Raw genomic sequence first — 17,095 nt, 5'->3', positions numbered from 1 at the left:
TCGCTTACGTTCGGTACACAAATAGCAGGTATCTTGTTGGATTTTGCGGAATGATCGACACCACCAGGTGGAATTGTATCCCCACTGATAGAGTCAACATCCTCCAGGTCCTGTTCCATTTTTTCTGTTTCAGCAGCCAGAATTGTGAATCGATTGTTACCCAATGCGTTTGCGGAGGAAGAATCGGCCGGCTTGTTGATCGCCGTTGTGGTCTGCAACTTAGTTTTGCGGATCGGGGGCGGAGTGCAGACAGGTAAAGAGGGCTGAGCCACGTCTTTTCGTTTTCGGCTGACTTTTCGTCCAGGAGCTTGGAACAGACATTTACTTGGTTTATTCGCTAACAGAGTTGATACATTTGTCAGCGGAGACGTAGTTGAGCATATGCTGCTGGCCGCAGTCGCAGCCACGGTGTAAGTATAGGTATTGCGCAAGGTTGTTTTGGTGTTTGTAATGGTGCAGATAACACTAGTAGTAGAGTTACTGCTGATTGTCACCATGGAGCTGGTGATTGCTGTTTGATCAGGCATACCTGCAAGGTAGGCGGATTGATCCGAATGGCGGGCGCGGATTTGGGATCTTATATCTCCAGGGTCTGCACCAGCTATTTGTCTCATCTCAAATTTATCGCTCCTATTGCTAGGCTGCGAGCGAGCAGATGACTCTTCCATTATATCACTTGTCTTTATACTTATGACGTATGAAGGAAATGATATTCACAGTTCAAAATCAAAAGTCTGCAAAATAAGTTGTAAACAAACTCCCGCTTACGTAACGCGCAGAGCGAGAGGTATTAGGGGTATAGGGGGAAGGGGGGCAGGGAGATTGATGGGGATTCTCCATTTGAGAATGGATTGCGGGAAAATGAAAAGACATACGAACTTATGCTTTTAAACTTTTGATTCGTTGTTTATTAACGATTGAAAAAAATATTCAATATTCAGGAAATTCAAAATGGCGGATCTGGTCGACCTCTATTTTTCTGCTTTGTCTAGTGTCGGGCCGCTGGTAGTGAACTTAAATTAGAAATGTATATAATTTATTAAAATTTATGGAATTTCCTATGCCTTATACCTAACGACAATTAATTTTCGTAAAAATAAACAAATTTCATGGACGTTTAAAAAAAATTGACGTTTTTTCTCTTTTTTTTTTTACTTTGATCTCGTTTAAAAATTATAAACAATTTTTTATGCCAATTTTAGGTATAAGGCATACAAAAAAGTATGTACTTTTAAACATTTTTTGAATGAAGGAAATCCGATCCATAGAACGAGCCGACAAGAGATTTGAAAACATGGTTCCGAGAAAAATGCGTGTAAAGTTTTTAGAAACTTTGCCGTGAGATAGCTTTCTTGTTATCGTGGGTATGTTTGACACGCTCTAGCTCAAGAAATACGCGTCGTATCGAAATATCCCTTGGCACTTATATACTACACATATGTAACTTTCATTTTATTTAAGGATGTAGTCTCATGTGTGAGGTTGAAAAAATCGATTTTTTTTTTCACATATTTCGATAGTATTGTTTATTAAGAATGTACTGTTAAAGTTTCAAATAAAAATATCAAATAATGACAGAGATACAGCCCATAATCGAGAGCGCGCCTACACCGAAAAGTATGAGTTTCTCGGTAGCGTCTAAACTTTAAACGCGTTTTTCTCGGAACGACATTTTTGTGTGCGGCGCAGGTGATTCACAAAATTCTATAGTACCGATCTAGCTGAAATTTGGATATGTTGTTCTAAAAAGTAACACCTCTGTCCCGTACTAGAATCATTAATTTTTAATGATTAGTTTTTTTTTTATCATTAATTTAAGATTAAAATTTAAAATTTTTTGTAATATTTTGTTTTGTGAGTTCGCCATTTTGTTGTTTATTGATGAAAATATTTCATTCTAGTACGGGACAGAGCCATAAGCTTACAAAACAATAATCTATTCTAATTTTTTGTTTCGGATGACTCTAGCAGTCGAAATCACCTGCGCCAGGGACCTACCTTTTTTTTTATATGCATACTTTGGCATGCTATTAAGTGTATTAAACTACACAAGAATAAATTAAACAAAAAATTTTCAAATAGTTTATGATGCCTATAAAAACATATGTTAAAATTGGACCGATCGCATTATTTTTTATTCCAAAAAAAATTTTTTGAAATAACCTCTAAAAAGAAGGCCGGAACATGAGACTACATCCTTAAAAAAAAAATCGATTTTTTCAAAAAAAATCCTAAAGAACCATCCAATCGGTTCTAAATTTTAATACGTTATTCTGTACTTCTATAGCGCTCGTATGAACTATGATACATCAAATCGGTGAAGATCTTCTTTACATTTCAACTTGATTTGTGGCAAAAAAAAGTAGGAAAAGTAGGAAAATTTAAAAGTAGGAATGGGCACTAAAACAGTGTACTTTAATTTAAAGAAAGCTTTTCTAGCAACAGTTCTTGAACAAATGGAAATCTTCTCTTCCCTATCTATTTTTTCTATGGAGAAAACTTGTTCCAACCCAACTTTAGAGAAAATTTGTTTTCAGTGGAAACATTCAGCCGCGCTGCGGCAGAATTTCCGACCTTATGCACGCGTGCAATGGGAAATGAGAGCATGTCCATCACTGCTTTAAAGTTTAAACTTTATGTTATGTTTAAAACAACAAAAAAAAAACCTACAGCCATACTACCAATTCAGTAGGGAAGCAGAAGTCTAAAAAGTCTATAATTCCTCTAAAAATTATCCGATTTGGCTAAATGGTTGGTGTTGTAAGTGTAAATTAACCATTGGAATAGTTTGGCATCAAAACATTTTCCAGAAACATTAACAAACTGGCGCTAGAACCAGATTTATGTTTTGAGGACTAAAATGGACGTAGCAAACTTTGACACAAACTTGATCTCCGTGGATGCCATAGAGTCCAAGTTCCAAATCGGGTAGCTCTATCTCTATATAACAATAACTGAAAAATAACCGGGTCTATAACTGAGTTCGTGCGATTTGTTAAGAGATGGCGCCGAATGACTATTCTACCATCGTTTTAATATTCGGGGGATGCGTTTGAAAGCTAATGTTATTGTACATCTATTTCAGTATATGTCATTCATTTGAAGCGTGAGCAACAATATTTTTGGTCAATCATATATGTCGAAGTTTGAGCCTCGAAAAGTGTTTTTGCGGTGAGTTCTTCTTCATTACCTCAATATTAAGAAAACTGCTGCCGAACGTCATCTTATTTTGGTAGAAGTGTATGGTGATCATGCTCTAGCTCTAGCCAAAAGTGTATCGCGCGATTTAAAAGTGGCGATTTTGACTTGGAAGATACAGAACGTCCTGGGCAGTGAAAAAAGTTTGAAGATGACTAACTGGAAGCATTACTCGATAAACATTTTTGCCGAACCCAAGAAGAGCACGCACAATCTTTGGGAGTCACTCAAGCAGCCAATGCAAAACGTTGCAAAACTATTATACATGTTCTTTTTTTAATAAACGTTCAAAGTCTGATAAAGGGCCGCCCGAATTGAGTTATAGACCCAAAATATATGGGCATATCACCTCAAAGAAACAGTCGATTTGGATGAAATTTTTTTTTAAAGATATATATAAACTATAGAAATAGTTCAAAAGTTTTCCCAAAAACACCTGGCGTTCGATTTGAAAGGGCGGTAGGGCCATGGAAATTTTAATAACCAACGAAAACTCCGCGTATATACTGCGTGCAGTATGGAAACAGACAGACTGACAGATAATATATAAATTTTATGGGGTCGTAGATAATTATAATTCCTTTTTCATATTACATACAAAATGTTACATACATATAACATAGAGAAGGAATTATCTTATGGATCAAATTATGAATATATATTTTTGATCTTGATGATATATATTATAAAATATATATAAATATATTATATATAACAAATATATTATATATAATAAATATATTATATATAACAAATATATTATATATAATTGTTTACGTGAGGGGCCGGTGTGCCGCAACTTTAAGAGCGCACCCGCGCTGAAGAGCGCACCAGCACTGAAGAGCGCACCCGCGCTGAAGAGCGCATCCGCGCTCGCCCCTCTTTGCGCTCTCGCTCCTTCGCCGGCCGTCGTCGATCGTAGTTTTTCTATTACTTTTTGCACTAGTTTTTAAGCAATTAATTCGATGTAAGCAGCCCAATAAAGCTGACCGCGTTATATCCACTGGAAGACGCCCCCGACTTTTTATTCAACATTTCTACTCCTGGAATCTTTTGCGGAACTAACGCCCCCCTACAAAACATTGGTCCTTCGAGCCGGATAATTACTGGATTTTCATCTGCCAGCAGTTCTCGGCATTGTTCCGCCAAAAGATAAGTACATTTTTCCGTCCCCATCTCTCTGCCGGTCTTCAGCAGTGATCCGAACATTAAATTTCGTTCACACTGCTGCAAGATTGTTTTTTCCTCCGTGTCAACTCCAAGTCCGAGTTTTCCGACACAACGGCAGGTTGAGATTTTCTAATAATCTATGTACATATAATAATCTTAAAATTCGGCAAATTTTTCTATCCGTCTCCGTTTTGCGTGCTGCCCATATTCCTCGCCGTTTTCGGCCTCTCCGTTATTCATTCGCTTGCCAACGGTCGAGGCATATGTGCATCCGCATACATACATACGCACATACATAATTTTTGGTGCAATTAATCCGCGAAAAATTTGCAAGTGAACAGTGATATTGTGTGGTGACAAAAAGAAGGCATAATTAATATTGGCTACCGGTGTGAATTAGTTCCGGAATTTCCAAATTCACCGAACAGTCCGCCGCTGTCGTAATATTTGTTTTTATCTTCCTCAATCAGTGTCATTTTTTACACCACATAACTTTTCTGTTCCCCCAATTATACAGTCCACTTATCAAAGCTCCACTGTGTCAACAAATGCCCACATGCCCTTACATATATCCGTACCTGCATGCATGTCCATATATTTTCTGCCTTCAATTCCAGGAAATATATACCCGATAAAATTTAACATATACAGTCCACTTATCGAAGCTCTACTGTACCATCATATGCCCCACATGCCCTTGCCCTACTTGCATGCATGTCCATATAATTTCCATGCATGCATGTCCATATAATTTCCAAATATTTTCTGCCTCCAATTTCAGGAAATATATAGCCGATAAAATTAAAAAAAATTTGCATTTTCTAAAACCAACAATTATAAATCGCCATTTCACTACAAATCCGTGATTGTGTCGCTTAAATTCTCGACCTAGCCGTGTTGTGTTTTTCGGTTCTGTTTATTTTTCTTTGAGGTACGTACAGGGTGCCGACGGCATAACCGGCTGCATAACAAAATAGATTAAAAAATCAATTAATTATAAATTTATGTATTTATAATTATAACTAAGAAAATTTATTTAATTCTTATTTTCCGTTTGAGCAAAGGGCCAGGTTTTTTAATTCACCTTTCCGGCCACTCAATAATTAAAGTCGAAGATTTAATTATCGGAAAATTATAATTAATTAATTTAATTATCCACCTTCTGTCCGAATAGAGCCGCGGTTTTTAATTCCATCTTCCCGGCTTCGTGTTAATTAAATTCAATTAATTAAATATTTAGGTTTCAATTCCACCGTTCCAGCTTCGTGATAATTAACCTCAATTGATTACAAATTAAGATTTTCAACTCCACCCTTCTGGCTCCATCATATTTAAATCCGACAGTGAGCCAAAATTAATTATTTATATTTTTGTGTGTTAAATTCAAGCCAAAGTTAAGTCCACCTTCCGGCTCCGCAAATTCGAAAATAGTTAAGAATTTAATATCTCAGTATATATTAAATTCAGTACGAACCACACAAGTCGAAATATACATACATATATAGACCGTCATCATTTTTTTCCGAACAAGCACGAATTTTCCGGTACCTTTTCCATTTTTTCGTGCCTCCAACTCTGCTTCTACTCCGCATCAGGCAACATCCGCCTACAATCCGAACAAACCTCGTCTCCTTTTGGGTTTTTTCTGGTGCCTGAAGTTTTTCTTTCCACATTCGAATTGTGCCGCACACGACTTTCCTTTCCACATCGGCGCCACTAGTTCGCACTTGCTCCTTGTAATTGCCTTTCATCCGCGATCTCACCGTTCTCATCACATTAGTGCGACCGGCCACCACTTCGTACGGGGCACCTGTTGCGCGAGTCAGTCGACAAGCGCTGATCAGCGAATTGGACTCTGAGAATGCCCACGGGAGACGTCAAAAAGCCGCGTTCGATCCCAGCCATCCGTTTGGACAGATCTCAATCCGCATCTCCGCGGACGCCTCTTTTGAAGCCTAAGGCTACCAGTGCCAGTCCAAGGGCAAGGAGTGACGAATCCGTCAATACAACCCCCGGTCCTTCACAGAGGCAGACTCACTCCGTCGCAAAAATGGCTCCAAGTGCGGTCGAAGTGGCGTTGAAAAGATTTATCGCCACAACAGATCGAATTATCCAATTTGAGGCTAACATAAGTACTCCGGGCGCCCCAGAAACGGAAATAGGCTCCCAATACATGTGCGAAGTTCATCGGGACCAAATTCAGGCACTATGGGAGAAGGTGGAGAAGAGCTATGAGAGCTGCTCCGATTTGCTAGCCGTGTCCGACGACAATGCGGCCACCTCGACAGTACTGGAAGCGAAGTACAGCTACTGTTACTCCGTCTATTCGAGATGTATTGCCCAGCTTCGGGAGAAAATTGCTTCCCAATCCACTCAGGCTCCCGTCAATGTCCACACGCCCGCGCCTACAGGCTGCCCGTTACCTCCGGTGGATACCGAGGTCTTCGCGGGTGATTATCTTCGGTGGCCCACCTTCAGAGACTTGTTTACGGCCATTTACATCCAAAACTCGCGGCTCACCCCGGTAGAGAAGTTGTTCCACTTATTGTCCAAGCCAAGTGGTGACGCCCACGCCATTGTTTCTAAGGCTCCGCTTACCCATGAGGGGTTTGTCGCCGCATGGCAAAGCCTCACAGACCGCTTTGAGAACCGGCGGCTATTGGTCAACAGCCAGTTGAAGATCCTTTTCAACATCCAGGCTATTTCTCAAGAGTCCGGGGTCGCGCTGAAGGAGCTGCAAGCTACCATTCAGAGTTGTTTGACAGCCCTAGAAATGTTCTCCGTTAATGTTGAGGCTTGGGACTGTCTCCTTGTATTTATGATTTCGTCAAAGCTCCCTAAGGTCACACTTTCTATGTGGGAGCAATCCGTACATAATAAGGCCGAGATTCCAACATGGAAGGAATTAGACAGCTTCCTGACAGAGCGCCATCGCACTCTGGAGGCCATCGACGACGTCAGGCCTAGTGGCTCCGTGCAATTTCCGCCAAGGTCGGGACTTCCTACTGCCCCTGCTCGGAGGCTCACTTCATACGAGACTCGAGTGGTTCCGGGCCAAAAGGGCTGCGATCTCTGTTCGAGGGAGGACCACCCCATTCGCTTATGTCCGCGTTTCCTAGAAATGGATGTAAATGGGCGCTCTGACTACATAAGGAGGAAGCAGTTATGTTTAAACTGTTTTGCCCGAGGGCACCAGCAGCGAGACTGCACGAGCGCCCATACCTGCTCCACATGCCACAGCAGACACCACACCCTCCTGCACCGCGGCAATCCATTCGCAACCGCTCCAAGTCCGCCTACGCAGCTTACCGCTCCAAGTCCGCCTACGTCAACAAACGGCCCCGAGGATCAGTCGAATGTGCAGGTGTGTTTCGCTTCCGGGTCAGGAGCCGTCCTACTGGGCACGGCCCTTATCAACGTGTGCCATTTGGGGTGCACCGTCCAAGCACGAGCACTGATAGACTCAGGCTCCGAAGCGACGTTCATAACGGAACGACTGTTCAACCTCGTCAAGCCTCCCTTCAAGACGATTCAAGCCCAAGTTTCCGGCCTTAATCAAACCATTTCCGCGCAGTCTACTAAATTGTGCCATTTCTCTATTCGGTCGCCGTCAAGACCCGGGCTACAATTAGAGACTGCGGCTTACGTTCTTCCGCAGTTGGCAGGAAATCTGCCATCATATCCGATTTCGCGAGATCGTCTCAAGGGGCTGCCCAATATTACCCTGGCGGACCCCAACTTCTTTGAGAGCTCCCAAGTCGATGTGTTATTAGGAGCTGACATTCTTCCGTCCATTCTCCTCGGTAATTCCAAGGCTAATATCTGCGGGTCGCTTCTCGGTCAGGAGACCATTTTCGGATGGGTGCTGACAGGCCCATTATCTCCAGCCAACCCCCGCAGCGTGTCTGTTTTTTCCGCACGAGTTGCCCGCAGCCTCGGTGACTCACTGGTTCAGGGTTTCGATTCCGGATGCGAGCATAATTCTGTTACGACTCCTTCTCCGATTTACACATCGCATCACGCTGCACGGTGGCAATCAGCTGATGATCCGACTGATCCGGGTCTAATTCTAGATTCCAAGGTCATATTCAGCACGATGTCGCCACGCCCACGCAACGCCCCGTCACTGGAAAGCAGATGTACTCGAGGTACACTATCCTACCGATGCCGAGTCTGCAATGGGAGTCATCCGTTGAAGAAGTGTCGGCGCTTCCTACGCCTTAGTGCCGAGGAGCGGCTCCGAGTGGTTCTCGTGAACCGCTATTGCTCGAGCTGCCTGGCCCACGAGCACTCCGACGGATCCTGTCGGCGTGGGGACGGCTGTAAGACGTGTGGTCAGGATCACCACACGCTGCTGCATCCCGGGACCAAGCAGCACCGGTCACCGCCCAAGGGAGACAGTACACCTGGTGTCTCGCTCTCTCGTCGGCCGTCATCCGCCAACTCCCGGCGCGGTTCGGGTGCTTCTCGCCCTGCGTCCGCCATTTTCCGGCACTCACAAGCCGATCCACGGCCATCGACTTCCCGGCGCTCGTCGGCAACTCCTCGGCATTCTTCCGCCACTGGCTGGCAGTCGACTCATCGGGTGCCGTCCACCGCTCTTCCGCCCGCGTCATCCGCGCCTAGGCAACTTTCCGCCTCTCCTCGAGGGCTCCCGCAGGACGCGCTCGCTGCGCCCACCCTATCGTCGCTGCTGAGACGGAACAGCGTCAACATCGGGACCCGGATTTTCGACACGGGGGCCTTCATCGACCGTGTACGCCCTCTAGCTGCAGTGACGCATAGCTAGCGACGAGGGATATGTTGCAACCCGAGCGATTGCAAGGGGGGGAGGATGTTTACGTGAGGGGCCGGTGTGCCGCAACTTTAAGAGCGCACCCGCGCTGAAGAGCGCACCAGCACTGAAGAGCGCACCCGCGCTGAAGAGCGCATCCGCGCTCGCCCCTCTTTGCGCTCTCGCTCCTTCGCCGGCCGTCGTCGATCGTAGTTTTTCTATTACTTTTTGCACTAGTTTTTAAGCAATTAATTCGATGTAAGCAGCCCAATAAAGCTGACCGCGTTATATCCACTGGAAGACGCCCCCGACTTTTTATTCAACATTTCTACTCCTGGAATCTTTTGCGGAACTAACGCCCCCCTACAAAACAATAATAAATATATTATATATATATTATATATTATAAAAAAAAAGGTTGAAGAGTCTAAAAGCACAATAAAGAGGTTGCTGTACGTTTATGCGTATTCGCACATTGACATACACTGGTGTGTGCGTGCTATTTCGTTTCAAATTTGAAGCCTACGCACATACATATGTACATAGCAAAATAAAAAATTAAAATATTCTTATATTTTAGTTATTTTCTGGCAACGAACTTTAAAAAAGTTAAACTTCCACATGTTAGAACCAGTGGTGTCACTTTTTTCTGAGCAAAAAAAGCTGGATCAACGAAAAAAAAAGCTAAAAAAAGCGGAATACCAGAGAAAAAAAGTTAAGAAAAAAACTGACTGAGTGGAACCTCAGTTCCACTTAACATAAAATATATGGGTAATTCTCTAACGGATATCATTACAAAGAAACCAAAAAAAAAAACAATAATAATGTACAAAAATTAAGATCTATATTATATTTAAGATGTCGTCAATATTATCATCATCATCAGTTGGATAAAATTTCTTGTTTTCAATTGTAGATAGGCAGCTGGGTGGTACATTATAGCACTAACCATACAGCATATAGACAACCCATTTCATACAACGAAAATGGACGCAAAAATTTCTTGCGACAGGCCCCAGCAGGCCCCAGAGCGGATTTCTTACGCTCTCTTACGCTCATCGTTCGTTCATCTTACGCTCATTCTCTCATTAAATGTTTTCTGTTTCTCAGTCTCTAAACGGAGCGCGATGAAGAAGGTTGGCCTGCGCTTCGGTTGATCTTTGTATGTATGCGTGTCACACATTCACATACACGGGTGTATGTGTGCGTACGATTTCGTTTCGAAGCCAGCGCACAAAATTTGGATTTTTCTTACTTTTCAGGCTTGCTACCCTAACAAAATTCGGGTATTCGTTATTTGATGAAATGACGAAAGAAATTTATTATTATTATACATTTATTATTTATTATACATTTTTAATTTATTTAGGAATAAGATTAAGTGTTAGTAGTAAAATGTTTTCTGTATATATATTTTTACGAATCATTAAAAATCAATATACTGAGAAAGTGTCAGAGTATATTTCAGTCGGAGTCACTTACAACGCCGATTGCTTTTAAGTTTTTGTTGGTCTGCAAGAGGCTTGTGCATGCCTACTCTAACGATGGAATGATTTTTAGGGGAGGGTGAAGACACGAAAACAGCTGATGGACTTGTTTACCTTTTTTGTTTACAATTTTTCAGGCACTTGTTATTAATTTGGGTTATTGTGAGATGGAAATGACCACAGGGAAAGGACGGTGTGTAAATACGGTAGTGACATTTTAATATTTATGTATATATTTTAAATTACACTGCAGATCATACAATAAGAATCCATATTAAAGCATAGAACCAATGTAAATAAATATATATATATGTATATATCTGTAACAATTTTTTAACTTTTTTAAAGCTCCAAAATATATAAGGAAATTATTAAATTAACGACAATAATTTAATTAAATCTCACATTAAATTTAATTTAATAAAATTATTGTCGTTATATACGACAAAATTATTGTCGTTAACAAAAACTTAAAAGCAATCGGCGTTTTAAGTGACTCCGACTGAAATATACTCTGACACTTTCTCAGTATATTGATTTTTAATGATTCGTAAAAATATATATACAGAAAACATTTTACTACTAACACTTAATCTTATTCCTAAATAAATTAAAAATGTATAATAAATAATAAATGTATAATAATAATAAATTTCTTTCGTCATTTCATCAAATAACGAATACCCGAATTTTGTTAGGGTAGCAAGCCTGAAAAGTAAGAAAAATCCAAATTTTGTGCGCTGGCTTCGAAACGAAATCGTACGCACACATACACCCGTGTATGTGAATGTGTGACACGCATACATACAAAGATCAACCGAAGCGCAGGCCAACCTTCTTCATCGCGCTCCGTTTAGAGACTGAGAAACAGAAAACATTTAATGAGAGAATGAGCGTAAGATGAACGAACGATGAGCGTAAGAGAGCGTAAGAAATCCGCTCTGGGGCCTGCTGGGGCCTGTCGCAAGAAATTTTTGCGTCCATTTTCGTTGTATGAAATGGGTTGTCTATATGCTGTATGGTTAGTGATTATAGTTAAAACAACACATATTGTGTCGACTCAGCCCGTACCTTAAATTTTAAGTAAATTAATTTATAATTTTAAGATACAAATTAAAATATGGACCTTATACTCAGTATAGCGTTTAACGTTTCAACGCTCATGTTATTTCGAATTTTCGTTTTTATTAAATGTACTTGGCTGAACACCCGCTCGACGTCGGCATTCAACCAAGGCAGGACTGCATTTGCAGAGCAACTGAAGCCAATTCCTGAAAACGGCAGTTTCCGCCAGAATCCCGATATTTAAGAACTTCAGCCCAGAACTTAACAGTATCATCGACATTTTCCCACTCTACCATGGTTATGTCGTTGTACAGTCGTTAAATTTTATCTATATTAGGAGTACCAAAATACTCAAGGATTGGAGAGATTTGTTTCTTTTTGATTTTTAAAATATTTTCAACAGAGAATGCATCAAAAAGTAAACAAAAAAAAAAAAGCTGCGTAAATTTGCTCAAAAAGCCATAATTCCCGCTGCCCGCTGTTTTCATATTTTTCCCGCAATCACGCTTCAAAAAAACCCAGATCTGACGGGAAAAAAGCGGAAATGACACCACTGGTTAGAACCCCTGACCAACCTTTCACCTCTTCTTTGTCCACGACTTAAAAAAACACTGCGAACAATTTCAAACCAAATAAATTTAAAACCAATTTAAATGACTTTTAGCCTTATTAACCAGTTTGAGATCGGAATTTTGAATTAGACAAAAGCGGATTTTTATTGAAGACAAAGCTTAACTTCATCTGCATGCATAAGCACTATCGTGTTCGAATAAGTGGGGGCTTATTCGAATAAGTCATTAATAAAAAGAGTACACAGTAACGGGACCATGACCGGGACACGACTTCTTTGAGGCTTCATTTTTAAATAAAACTATGTTTTTCCATCTAGGTAGCTGGAGATTCACGTAAGGAGGTTTGTGGGAAATCCCAAAAGATTCAGTTTACTAAATCACTCAGATTGGCTGAATTGAAGTCTGTGCAAATTACATCAGTTTTAAATCCTTTTCGGAAGCCATCTATGTCAAAGGATGTCAACTCCAGGAAATTTTTTGGTGGTGGAGCGACGTTTGATGAAGCCATGCTGACATGGAGAAATGATCGAAGATCAAAGGCGTTGCAAATGAGGAGTAATTAATTTTTCAAATAACTTTGGAATATCCGTTAACTTAGAGATGCCTCTGTAGTTGGCAGCATCGGAGGTTTCCAAAGATAAGTTGTAAAGTCTAGTTATAGGTTTGCTCAGAGCCCTGTCACAGTATTTTAGCACAAAGACTTGTACTCCATCCATAAACGGCTTAAGCCGTTAGAAGTACTGATAATAATCTGTGTAATAATAATGAGTAATAATAGGTCTCTAAGCAGTCTTTCAGTTGGACTATTCCGTCGTAAAACGCATATAAATTTTCCCTATTCTTTTGCTTCCTGTCTTGGATTGCTTCACGCAGATCTACATCCGTTCGGGTATCGCGAAATTGCTTCCTCCATGGCAGCGCCAGAAGATCTTGCCAGCTTTCCCATTAAACAATAAACTCGCTTTGCTGCAAAGTATAGAAAAATGTCTCTCCAATTTTTAATGCGTTATATGCTCCCAATATAGAAAATTATCAAAAAATAACCCCTATGGGCATCCATTGGACCGCAGCTTCCAACTAGTAAATATATGTCCAACTTTATCTAAATGGCTCGCCAATTCGGTGTTTGAAAAGGCTGACATTGGTCGATTAATATTAGCCCTTCATCTGGTTGACAAAAGGACACGGATCGGGTTTCTGGGTTTTGGGTCAAACTCGGTGGGTCGGTTATACTGGAGGTGCGCTGCGTGTGCAATTAATTTTGCAACCCTGACGGTTTGGTCTGCGCAATATTTACTGCCGGCTCAGGAGCTTCTGGCTCAGTGGTTTGAGGTAGTGCACACTCTTTTGCAGTTTTGGAGTTAGGGCACGAACCCTTCGATTTCTTGAATGTTCCCTTTGCGAGACGCTAGCGGGATACGCTAGAAACAGATTTTCTTTGTATGACTCCATTTGCTTCTGGATTTCGTCTTTCACTGCGAGGATGCCCAGATCCCGGTCGATGTTTTCGTTGCGAACATACCAAGGTGCCCCTGTGATAATTCTCAAGATTTTTGATTGTGCGCGCTGTATGATGTCTATGTTGCTGCTGCTCGCGTTCCCCCACAGCTGGGAGCCATACGTCCAGATTGGCTTTAGGACTGAATTGTACAGTAGTAACTTGTAGTCCAGGCACAGTGGCGATCGTGAGTTTATGATCCAGTGGAGGCTGCTGGCTTACAGTTTTAGGTGCATCTTTTTGCATTCGATGTGCTTGCGCCAGGTAAGTCGTCTATCAAGGTGAACGCCAAGGTACGTTACTTCGTTAGATTGAGGGATCTGCATACCTTTTAGTAAGAGCGGAGGGCATGTTTGTCTATTAAGAGTAAACGTTATATGTTTGCACTTTTGTTCGTTTATTTTAATGCGCCAGTTGGTCATCCACTACTATAAGATGATTAGCCAGTTGGCTTGTTGCTTGCGTTGGGCATCTGGAGCGGGCATCTTGACGTTGTTAGATGTGCGTTCGTAGGAATAACCGCTGTATACAAAACATATAGACACGGGCCGAGGGCGCTTCCTTGTGGAACTTCAGCTTCGATGGTGTAGTCGCCCGAAGTAGCTGCGTTGCATCTCACTGAGAATACCCTGTTGTAGAGGTATGATTCCAGTAGCTTGTGGGTGTATTTTGGCAAATACGTTTTAATTTTGTGCATGAGTCCGATGAGCCAAACTCGGTCGAAAGCTTGAGATACGTCGAGGAAAATAGCGCTGCAGTATTCTCGCTGTTCGAAGGCTGAGCGTATTTCGGATGTTAATCTGTTCACTTGTTCGATGGTTCCATGGTTTCTTCGAAAGCCAAATTGGTGTGCCGCGATAATATTGCAAGCTTCCAGATGTGGTATTATGCGAGTTAACAAGTATTTTTCAAACAATTTAGACAAACAAGATAGAAGGCTTATTGGTCTGTATAATGATGGATTTCTTCCTCTTTTTTGGGAAATAGCCAAGATTAATGATTCCATTAAATAGTTTGCAGCCGACCTCTATAGCGCATTTTGGAAGTTCGATCAGCATCTTTGGGGTCAATAGGTCACCACCGGGAGCCTTTTTTGGTTTTAGCCCTCTTATGACTTTTTCGATTTCGTTCGGCCGGAATGAAGGTGCGGCTGGCTGAGGGGAGGACTCTGGCTGAATTTCTGGCAGGAGGAATGAATTTGAGGCTGGGTTTGGCTGGAAGGCACTTTGGAGATGTGTGGCGAATGTTTCAGCTCGGTCTTCGTCGCTGCGAGCCCAGTATCCCGAAGAGTTTCTTATCGGGGTGGTCGTTTCAATTGGGGCGCTAAGATTTGGGTGGGCCCTCCACAGGGGGTACATTGTGCATGTTGGCGAAAGATTCTGGATGTACCTTAGCTGTGCATTTTCTTCCTGTTGGTGAAGAGCCTGGTCGATTGATCGGGTTGCTTCCTTAAGGCATTGTTTTGAAGCTGGTGATCTGCTGTTTTGCCAATCACGACGCGTGCGCCTCTTTTCTCGCACGAGCTGTTCGATTTGCTGATTAGATTTGAAGTATTTGTTTCGGTCTACATCTTTCCTATGAGGAGTAGAGATTTTAGCTGCCGCAACGAGTACTTCTTCCAGGGCGCTCGTAGTGTAGTCGATGTCCGATTCCATGTTAAATTCCGGGTCGAGTTCTATGTGGGCACTCTCGTTCTTTTTGTATTTTAGCCAGTTCGTTTTTGGCGTCGTCAGGCTGAAGGGGTGTTCGGTTATTGCTGGGCTTTGAAGAAGCGTTAGAAGCACAGGCGAGTGGTCAGATGATAAGTCCGAGACTGCTTTGGCACTTTGCGATTGCGAGGTACGTTTTTTGTCACTGCCAAATCAATAAGGTCTGGGAGCTTTCGTGAGTCTGTTGGCCAGTATGTGGCACTTTAAGTGGAAACGTACACAAGTTCATTTTTCACATTTATAATTCCATTGTACAATTGTCTTCCTTTGGGAGTCACTAGACGTGATCCCCAGTGTGTATGTTTGGCGTTGTAGTCTCCGGCGGCTATAAATCGATCCCCAAGTGAATTGTAGAAGTCCATAAATTGTCCTTCCGAGATTGAGAAACGAGGAGGGCAGTAAACGGCAGCGATTGAAAGGATTCCGTTGCTTGACTGAATTTGTATCGAAGTGGCCTGCAAGAAGTTTGTTGCAAACCTTTTGTGAAAGTGCTGTTTAATGCGTTCTTTGATTAGAACTCCAGTTCCGCCGTTGGCTTTCCCATCTGGATGATCTGTGCGGTAGATTGTGTAGCCTCTTATATGAAAGTTGTATTTGTTTGTAAGATGCGTTCCCACCAGTAGCATAACGTCAATATGGTTTTCGGTCAAGAATTGTGACAATTCTAGTTTATGCCGTGAGACACCATTGGCGTTCCACATTGATATTCGTAGCGCCTGCATAGATTATTAAGACTGTTTTGCTACGAGCAGCTGTATCACCATGTTCTGGTTTTGAGCAAGAGTTGGCATGGTCGTTTTCATGAATGACATAAGCTCCATCATACTTTGTTGGAGGGTAAGCATCATAGTTTCCGTTTTGCTGTGTAGCTGTTCTGGAGCCTGTTGAGCGCTTTGAGAGTTAGGCTGAATTGGAATTTCCCTTCCAGATCGTAGAGCATCGGCATAGGAGAAGCCGTTGGTGGTGTTTAGTGGACCGAATGAGGATCTCGCAGCTTTGGCGAAGAAGACGTCTGGCGTAGTTTTTGACGCAATGTACGCATTCTGTGGATTTTGGTTGCGCGTTGCGGTCGCTTGACGCATGCGACTCTTTAACTCCTTATACACCATACATCCTCTATAGTTTGCCGTATGGCTGCCTCCGCAGTTTCCACATTTCTTCACGGTACTGTCCTTGTTTGTAGTGCAGCAAGCGGACTTGTGGGCGTCCCCGCAGACTACACAGACAGCCCGAAGTGTGCAGTAAGACCTTGTGTGTCCATACTCTTGACAGTTAGTGCATTGCACTGGGCCGTTGCGTTTATGTGGCTCTTCAACAGTGATTTTCCGATGCAAAAGATATTGCAGGTTGTAGATTGGGTGGACTTCGTTCTTCTTCAGCGACCTGCTTTCTGGCTCGAGCTCGACCTTGAAGAGGGGTTGTGGCTTTTTATCTTTATTTAGAATGTTAATAACATTCTTGGCGGCGAAGCCGTTTTCTTTAAAGGCGGTTTTTATTTCCGCGGCGGTAACATCAGGTTCTATTCCCTTTACTACCACTTGTAGGCCCTTACTGATTTTCAGCTGGTACGTGTAATAGTTTTTCTGTACAGTGTCTAGATATTTGGACACGATTCGGAAGTG

At 42.2% G+C, this 17,095-nt stretch overlaps 1 protein-coding gene across 4 annotated transcripts in view; it reads left to right on the top strand.

Annotated features, from left to right (window-relative positions):
• The window catches only part of AGO3 (Argonaute 3), a 154,182-nt gene that overhangs the window by 6,397 nt on the left and 130,690 nt on the right, over positions 1–17,095 (top strand). Inside the window, exon 2 of one of the 4 annotated variants that reach the window (XM_043209648.2) lies at positions 3,086–3,171. The exons of the other annotated variants lie outside the window; for them this stretch is intronic. The gene's annotated coding sequence lies outside the window, so the exon portion shown is untranslated. The remainder of the gene's footprint in view (positions 1–3,085; positions 3,172–17,095) is intronic. 4 annotated transcript variants of the gene reach the window in all.

The sequence above is a fragment of the Drosophila bipectinata genome, chromosome 3L (genome assembly GCF_030179905.1).
Source record: "Drosophila bipectinata strain 14024-0381.07 chromosome 3L, DbipHiC1v2, whole genome shotgun sequence".
NCBI classification, from domain to species: Eukaryota; Metazoa; Arthropoda; class Insecta; order Diptera; family Drosophilidae; genus Drosophila; species Drosophila bipectinata.
This window is presented reverse-complemented; position numbering and strand designations above follow the sequence as displayed.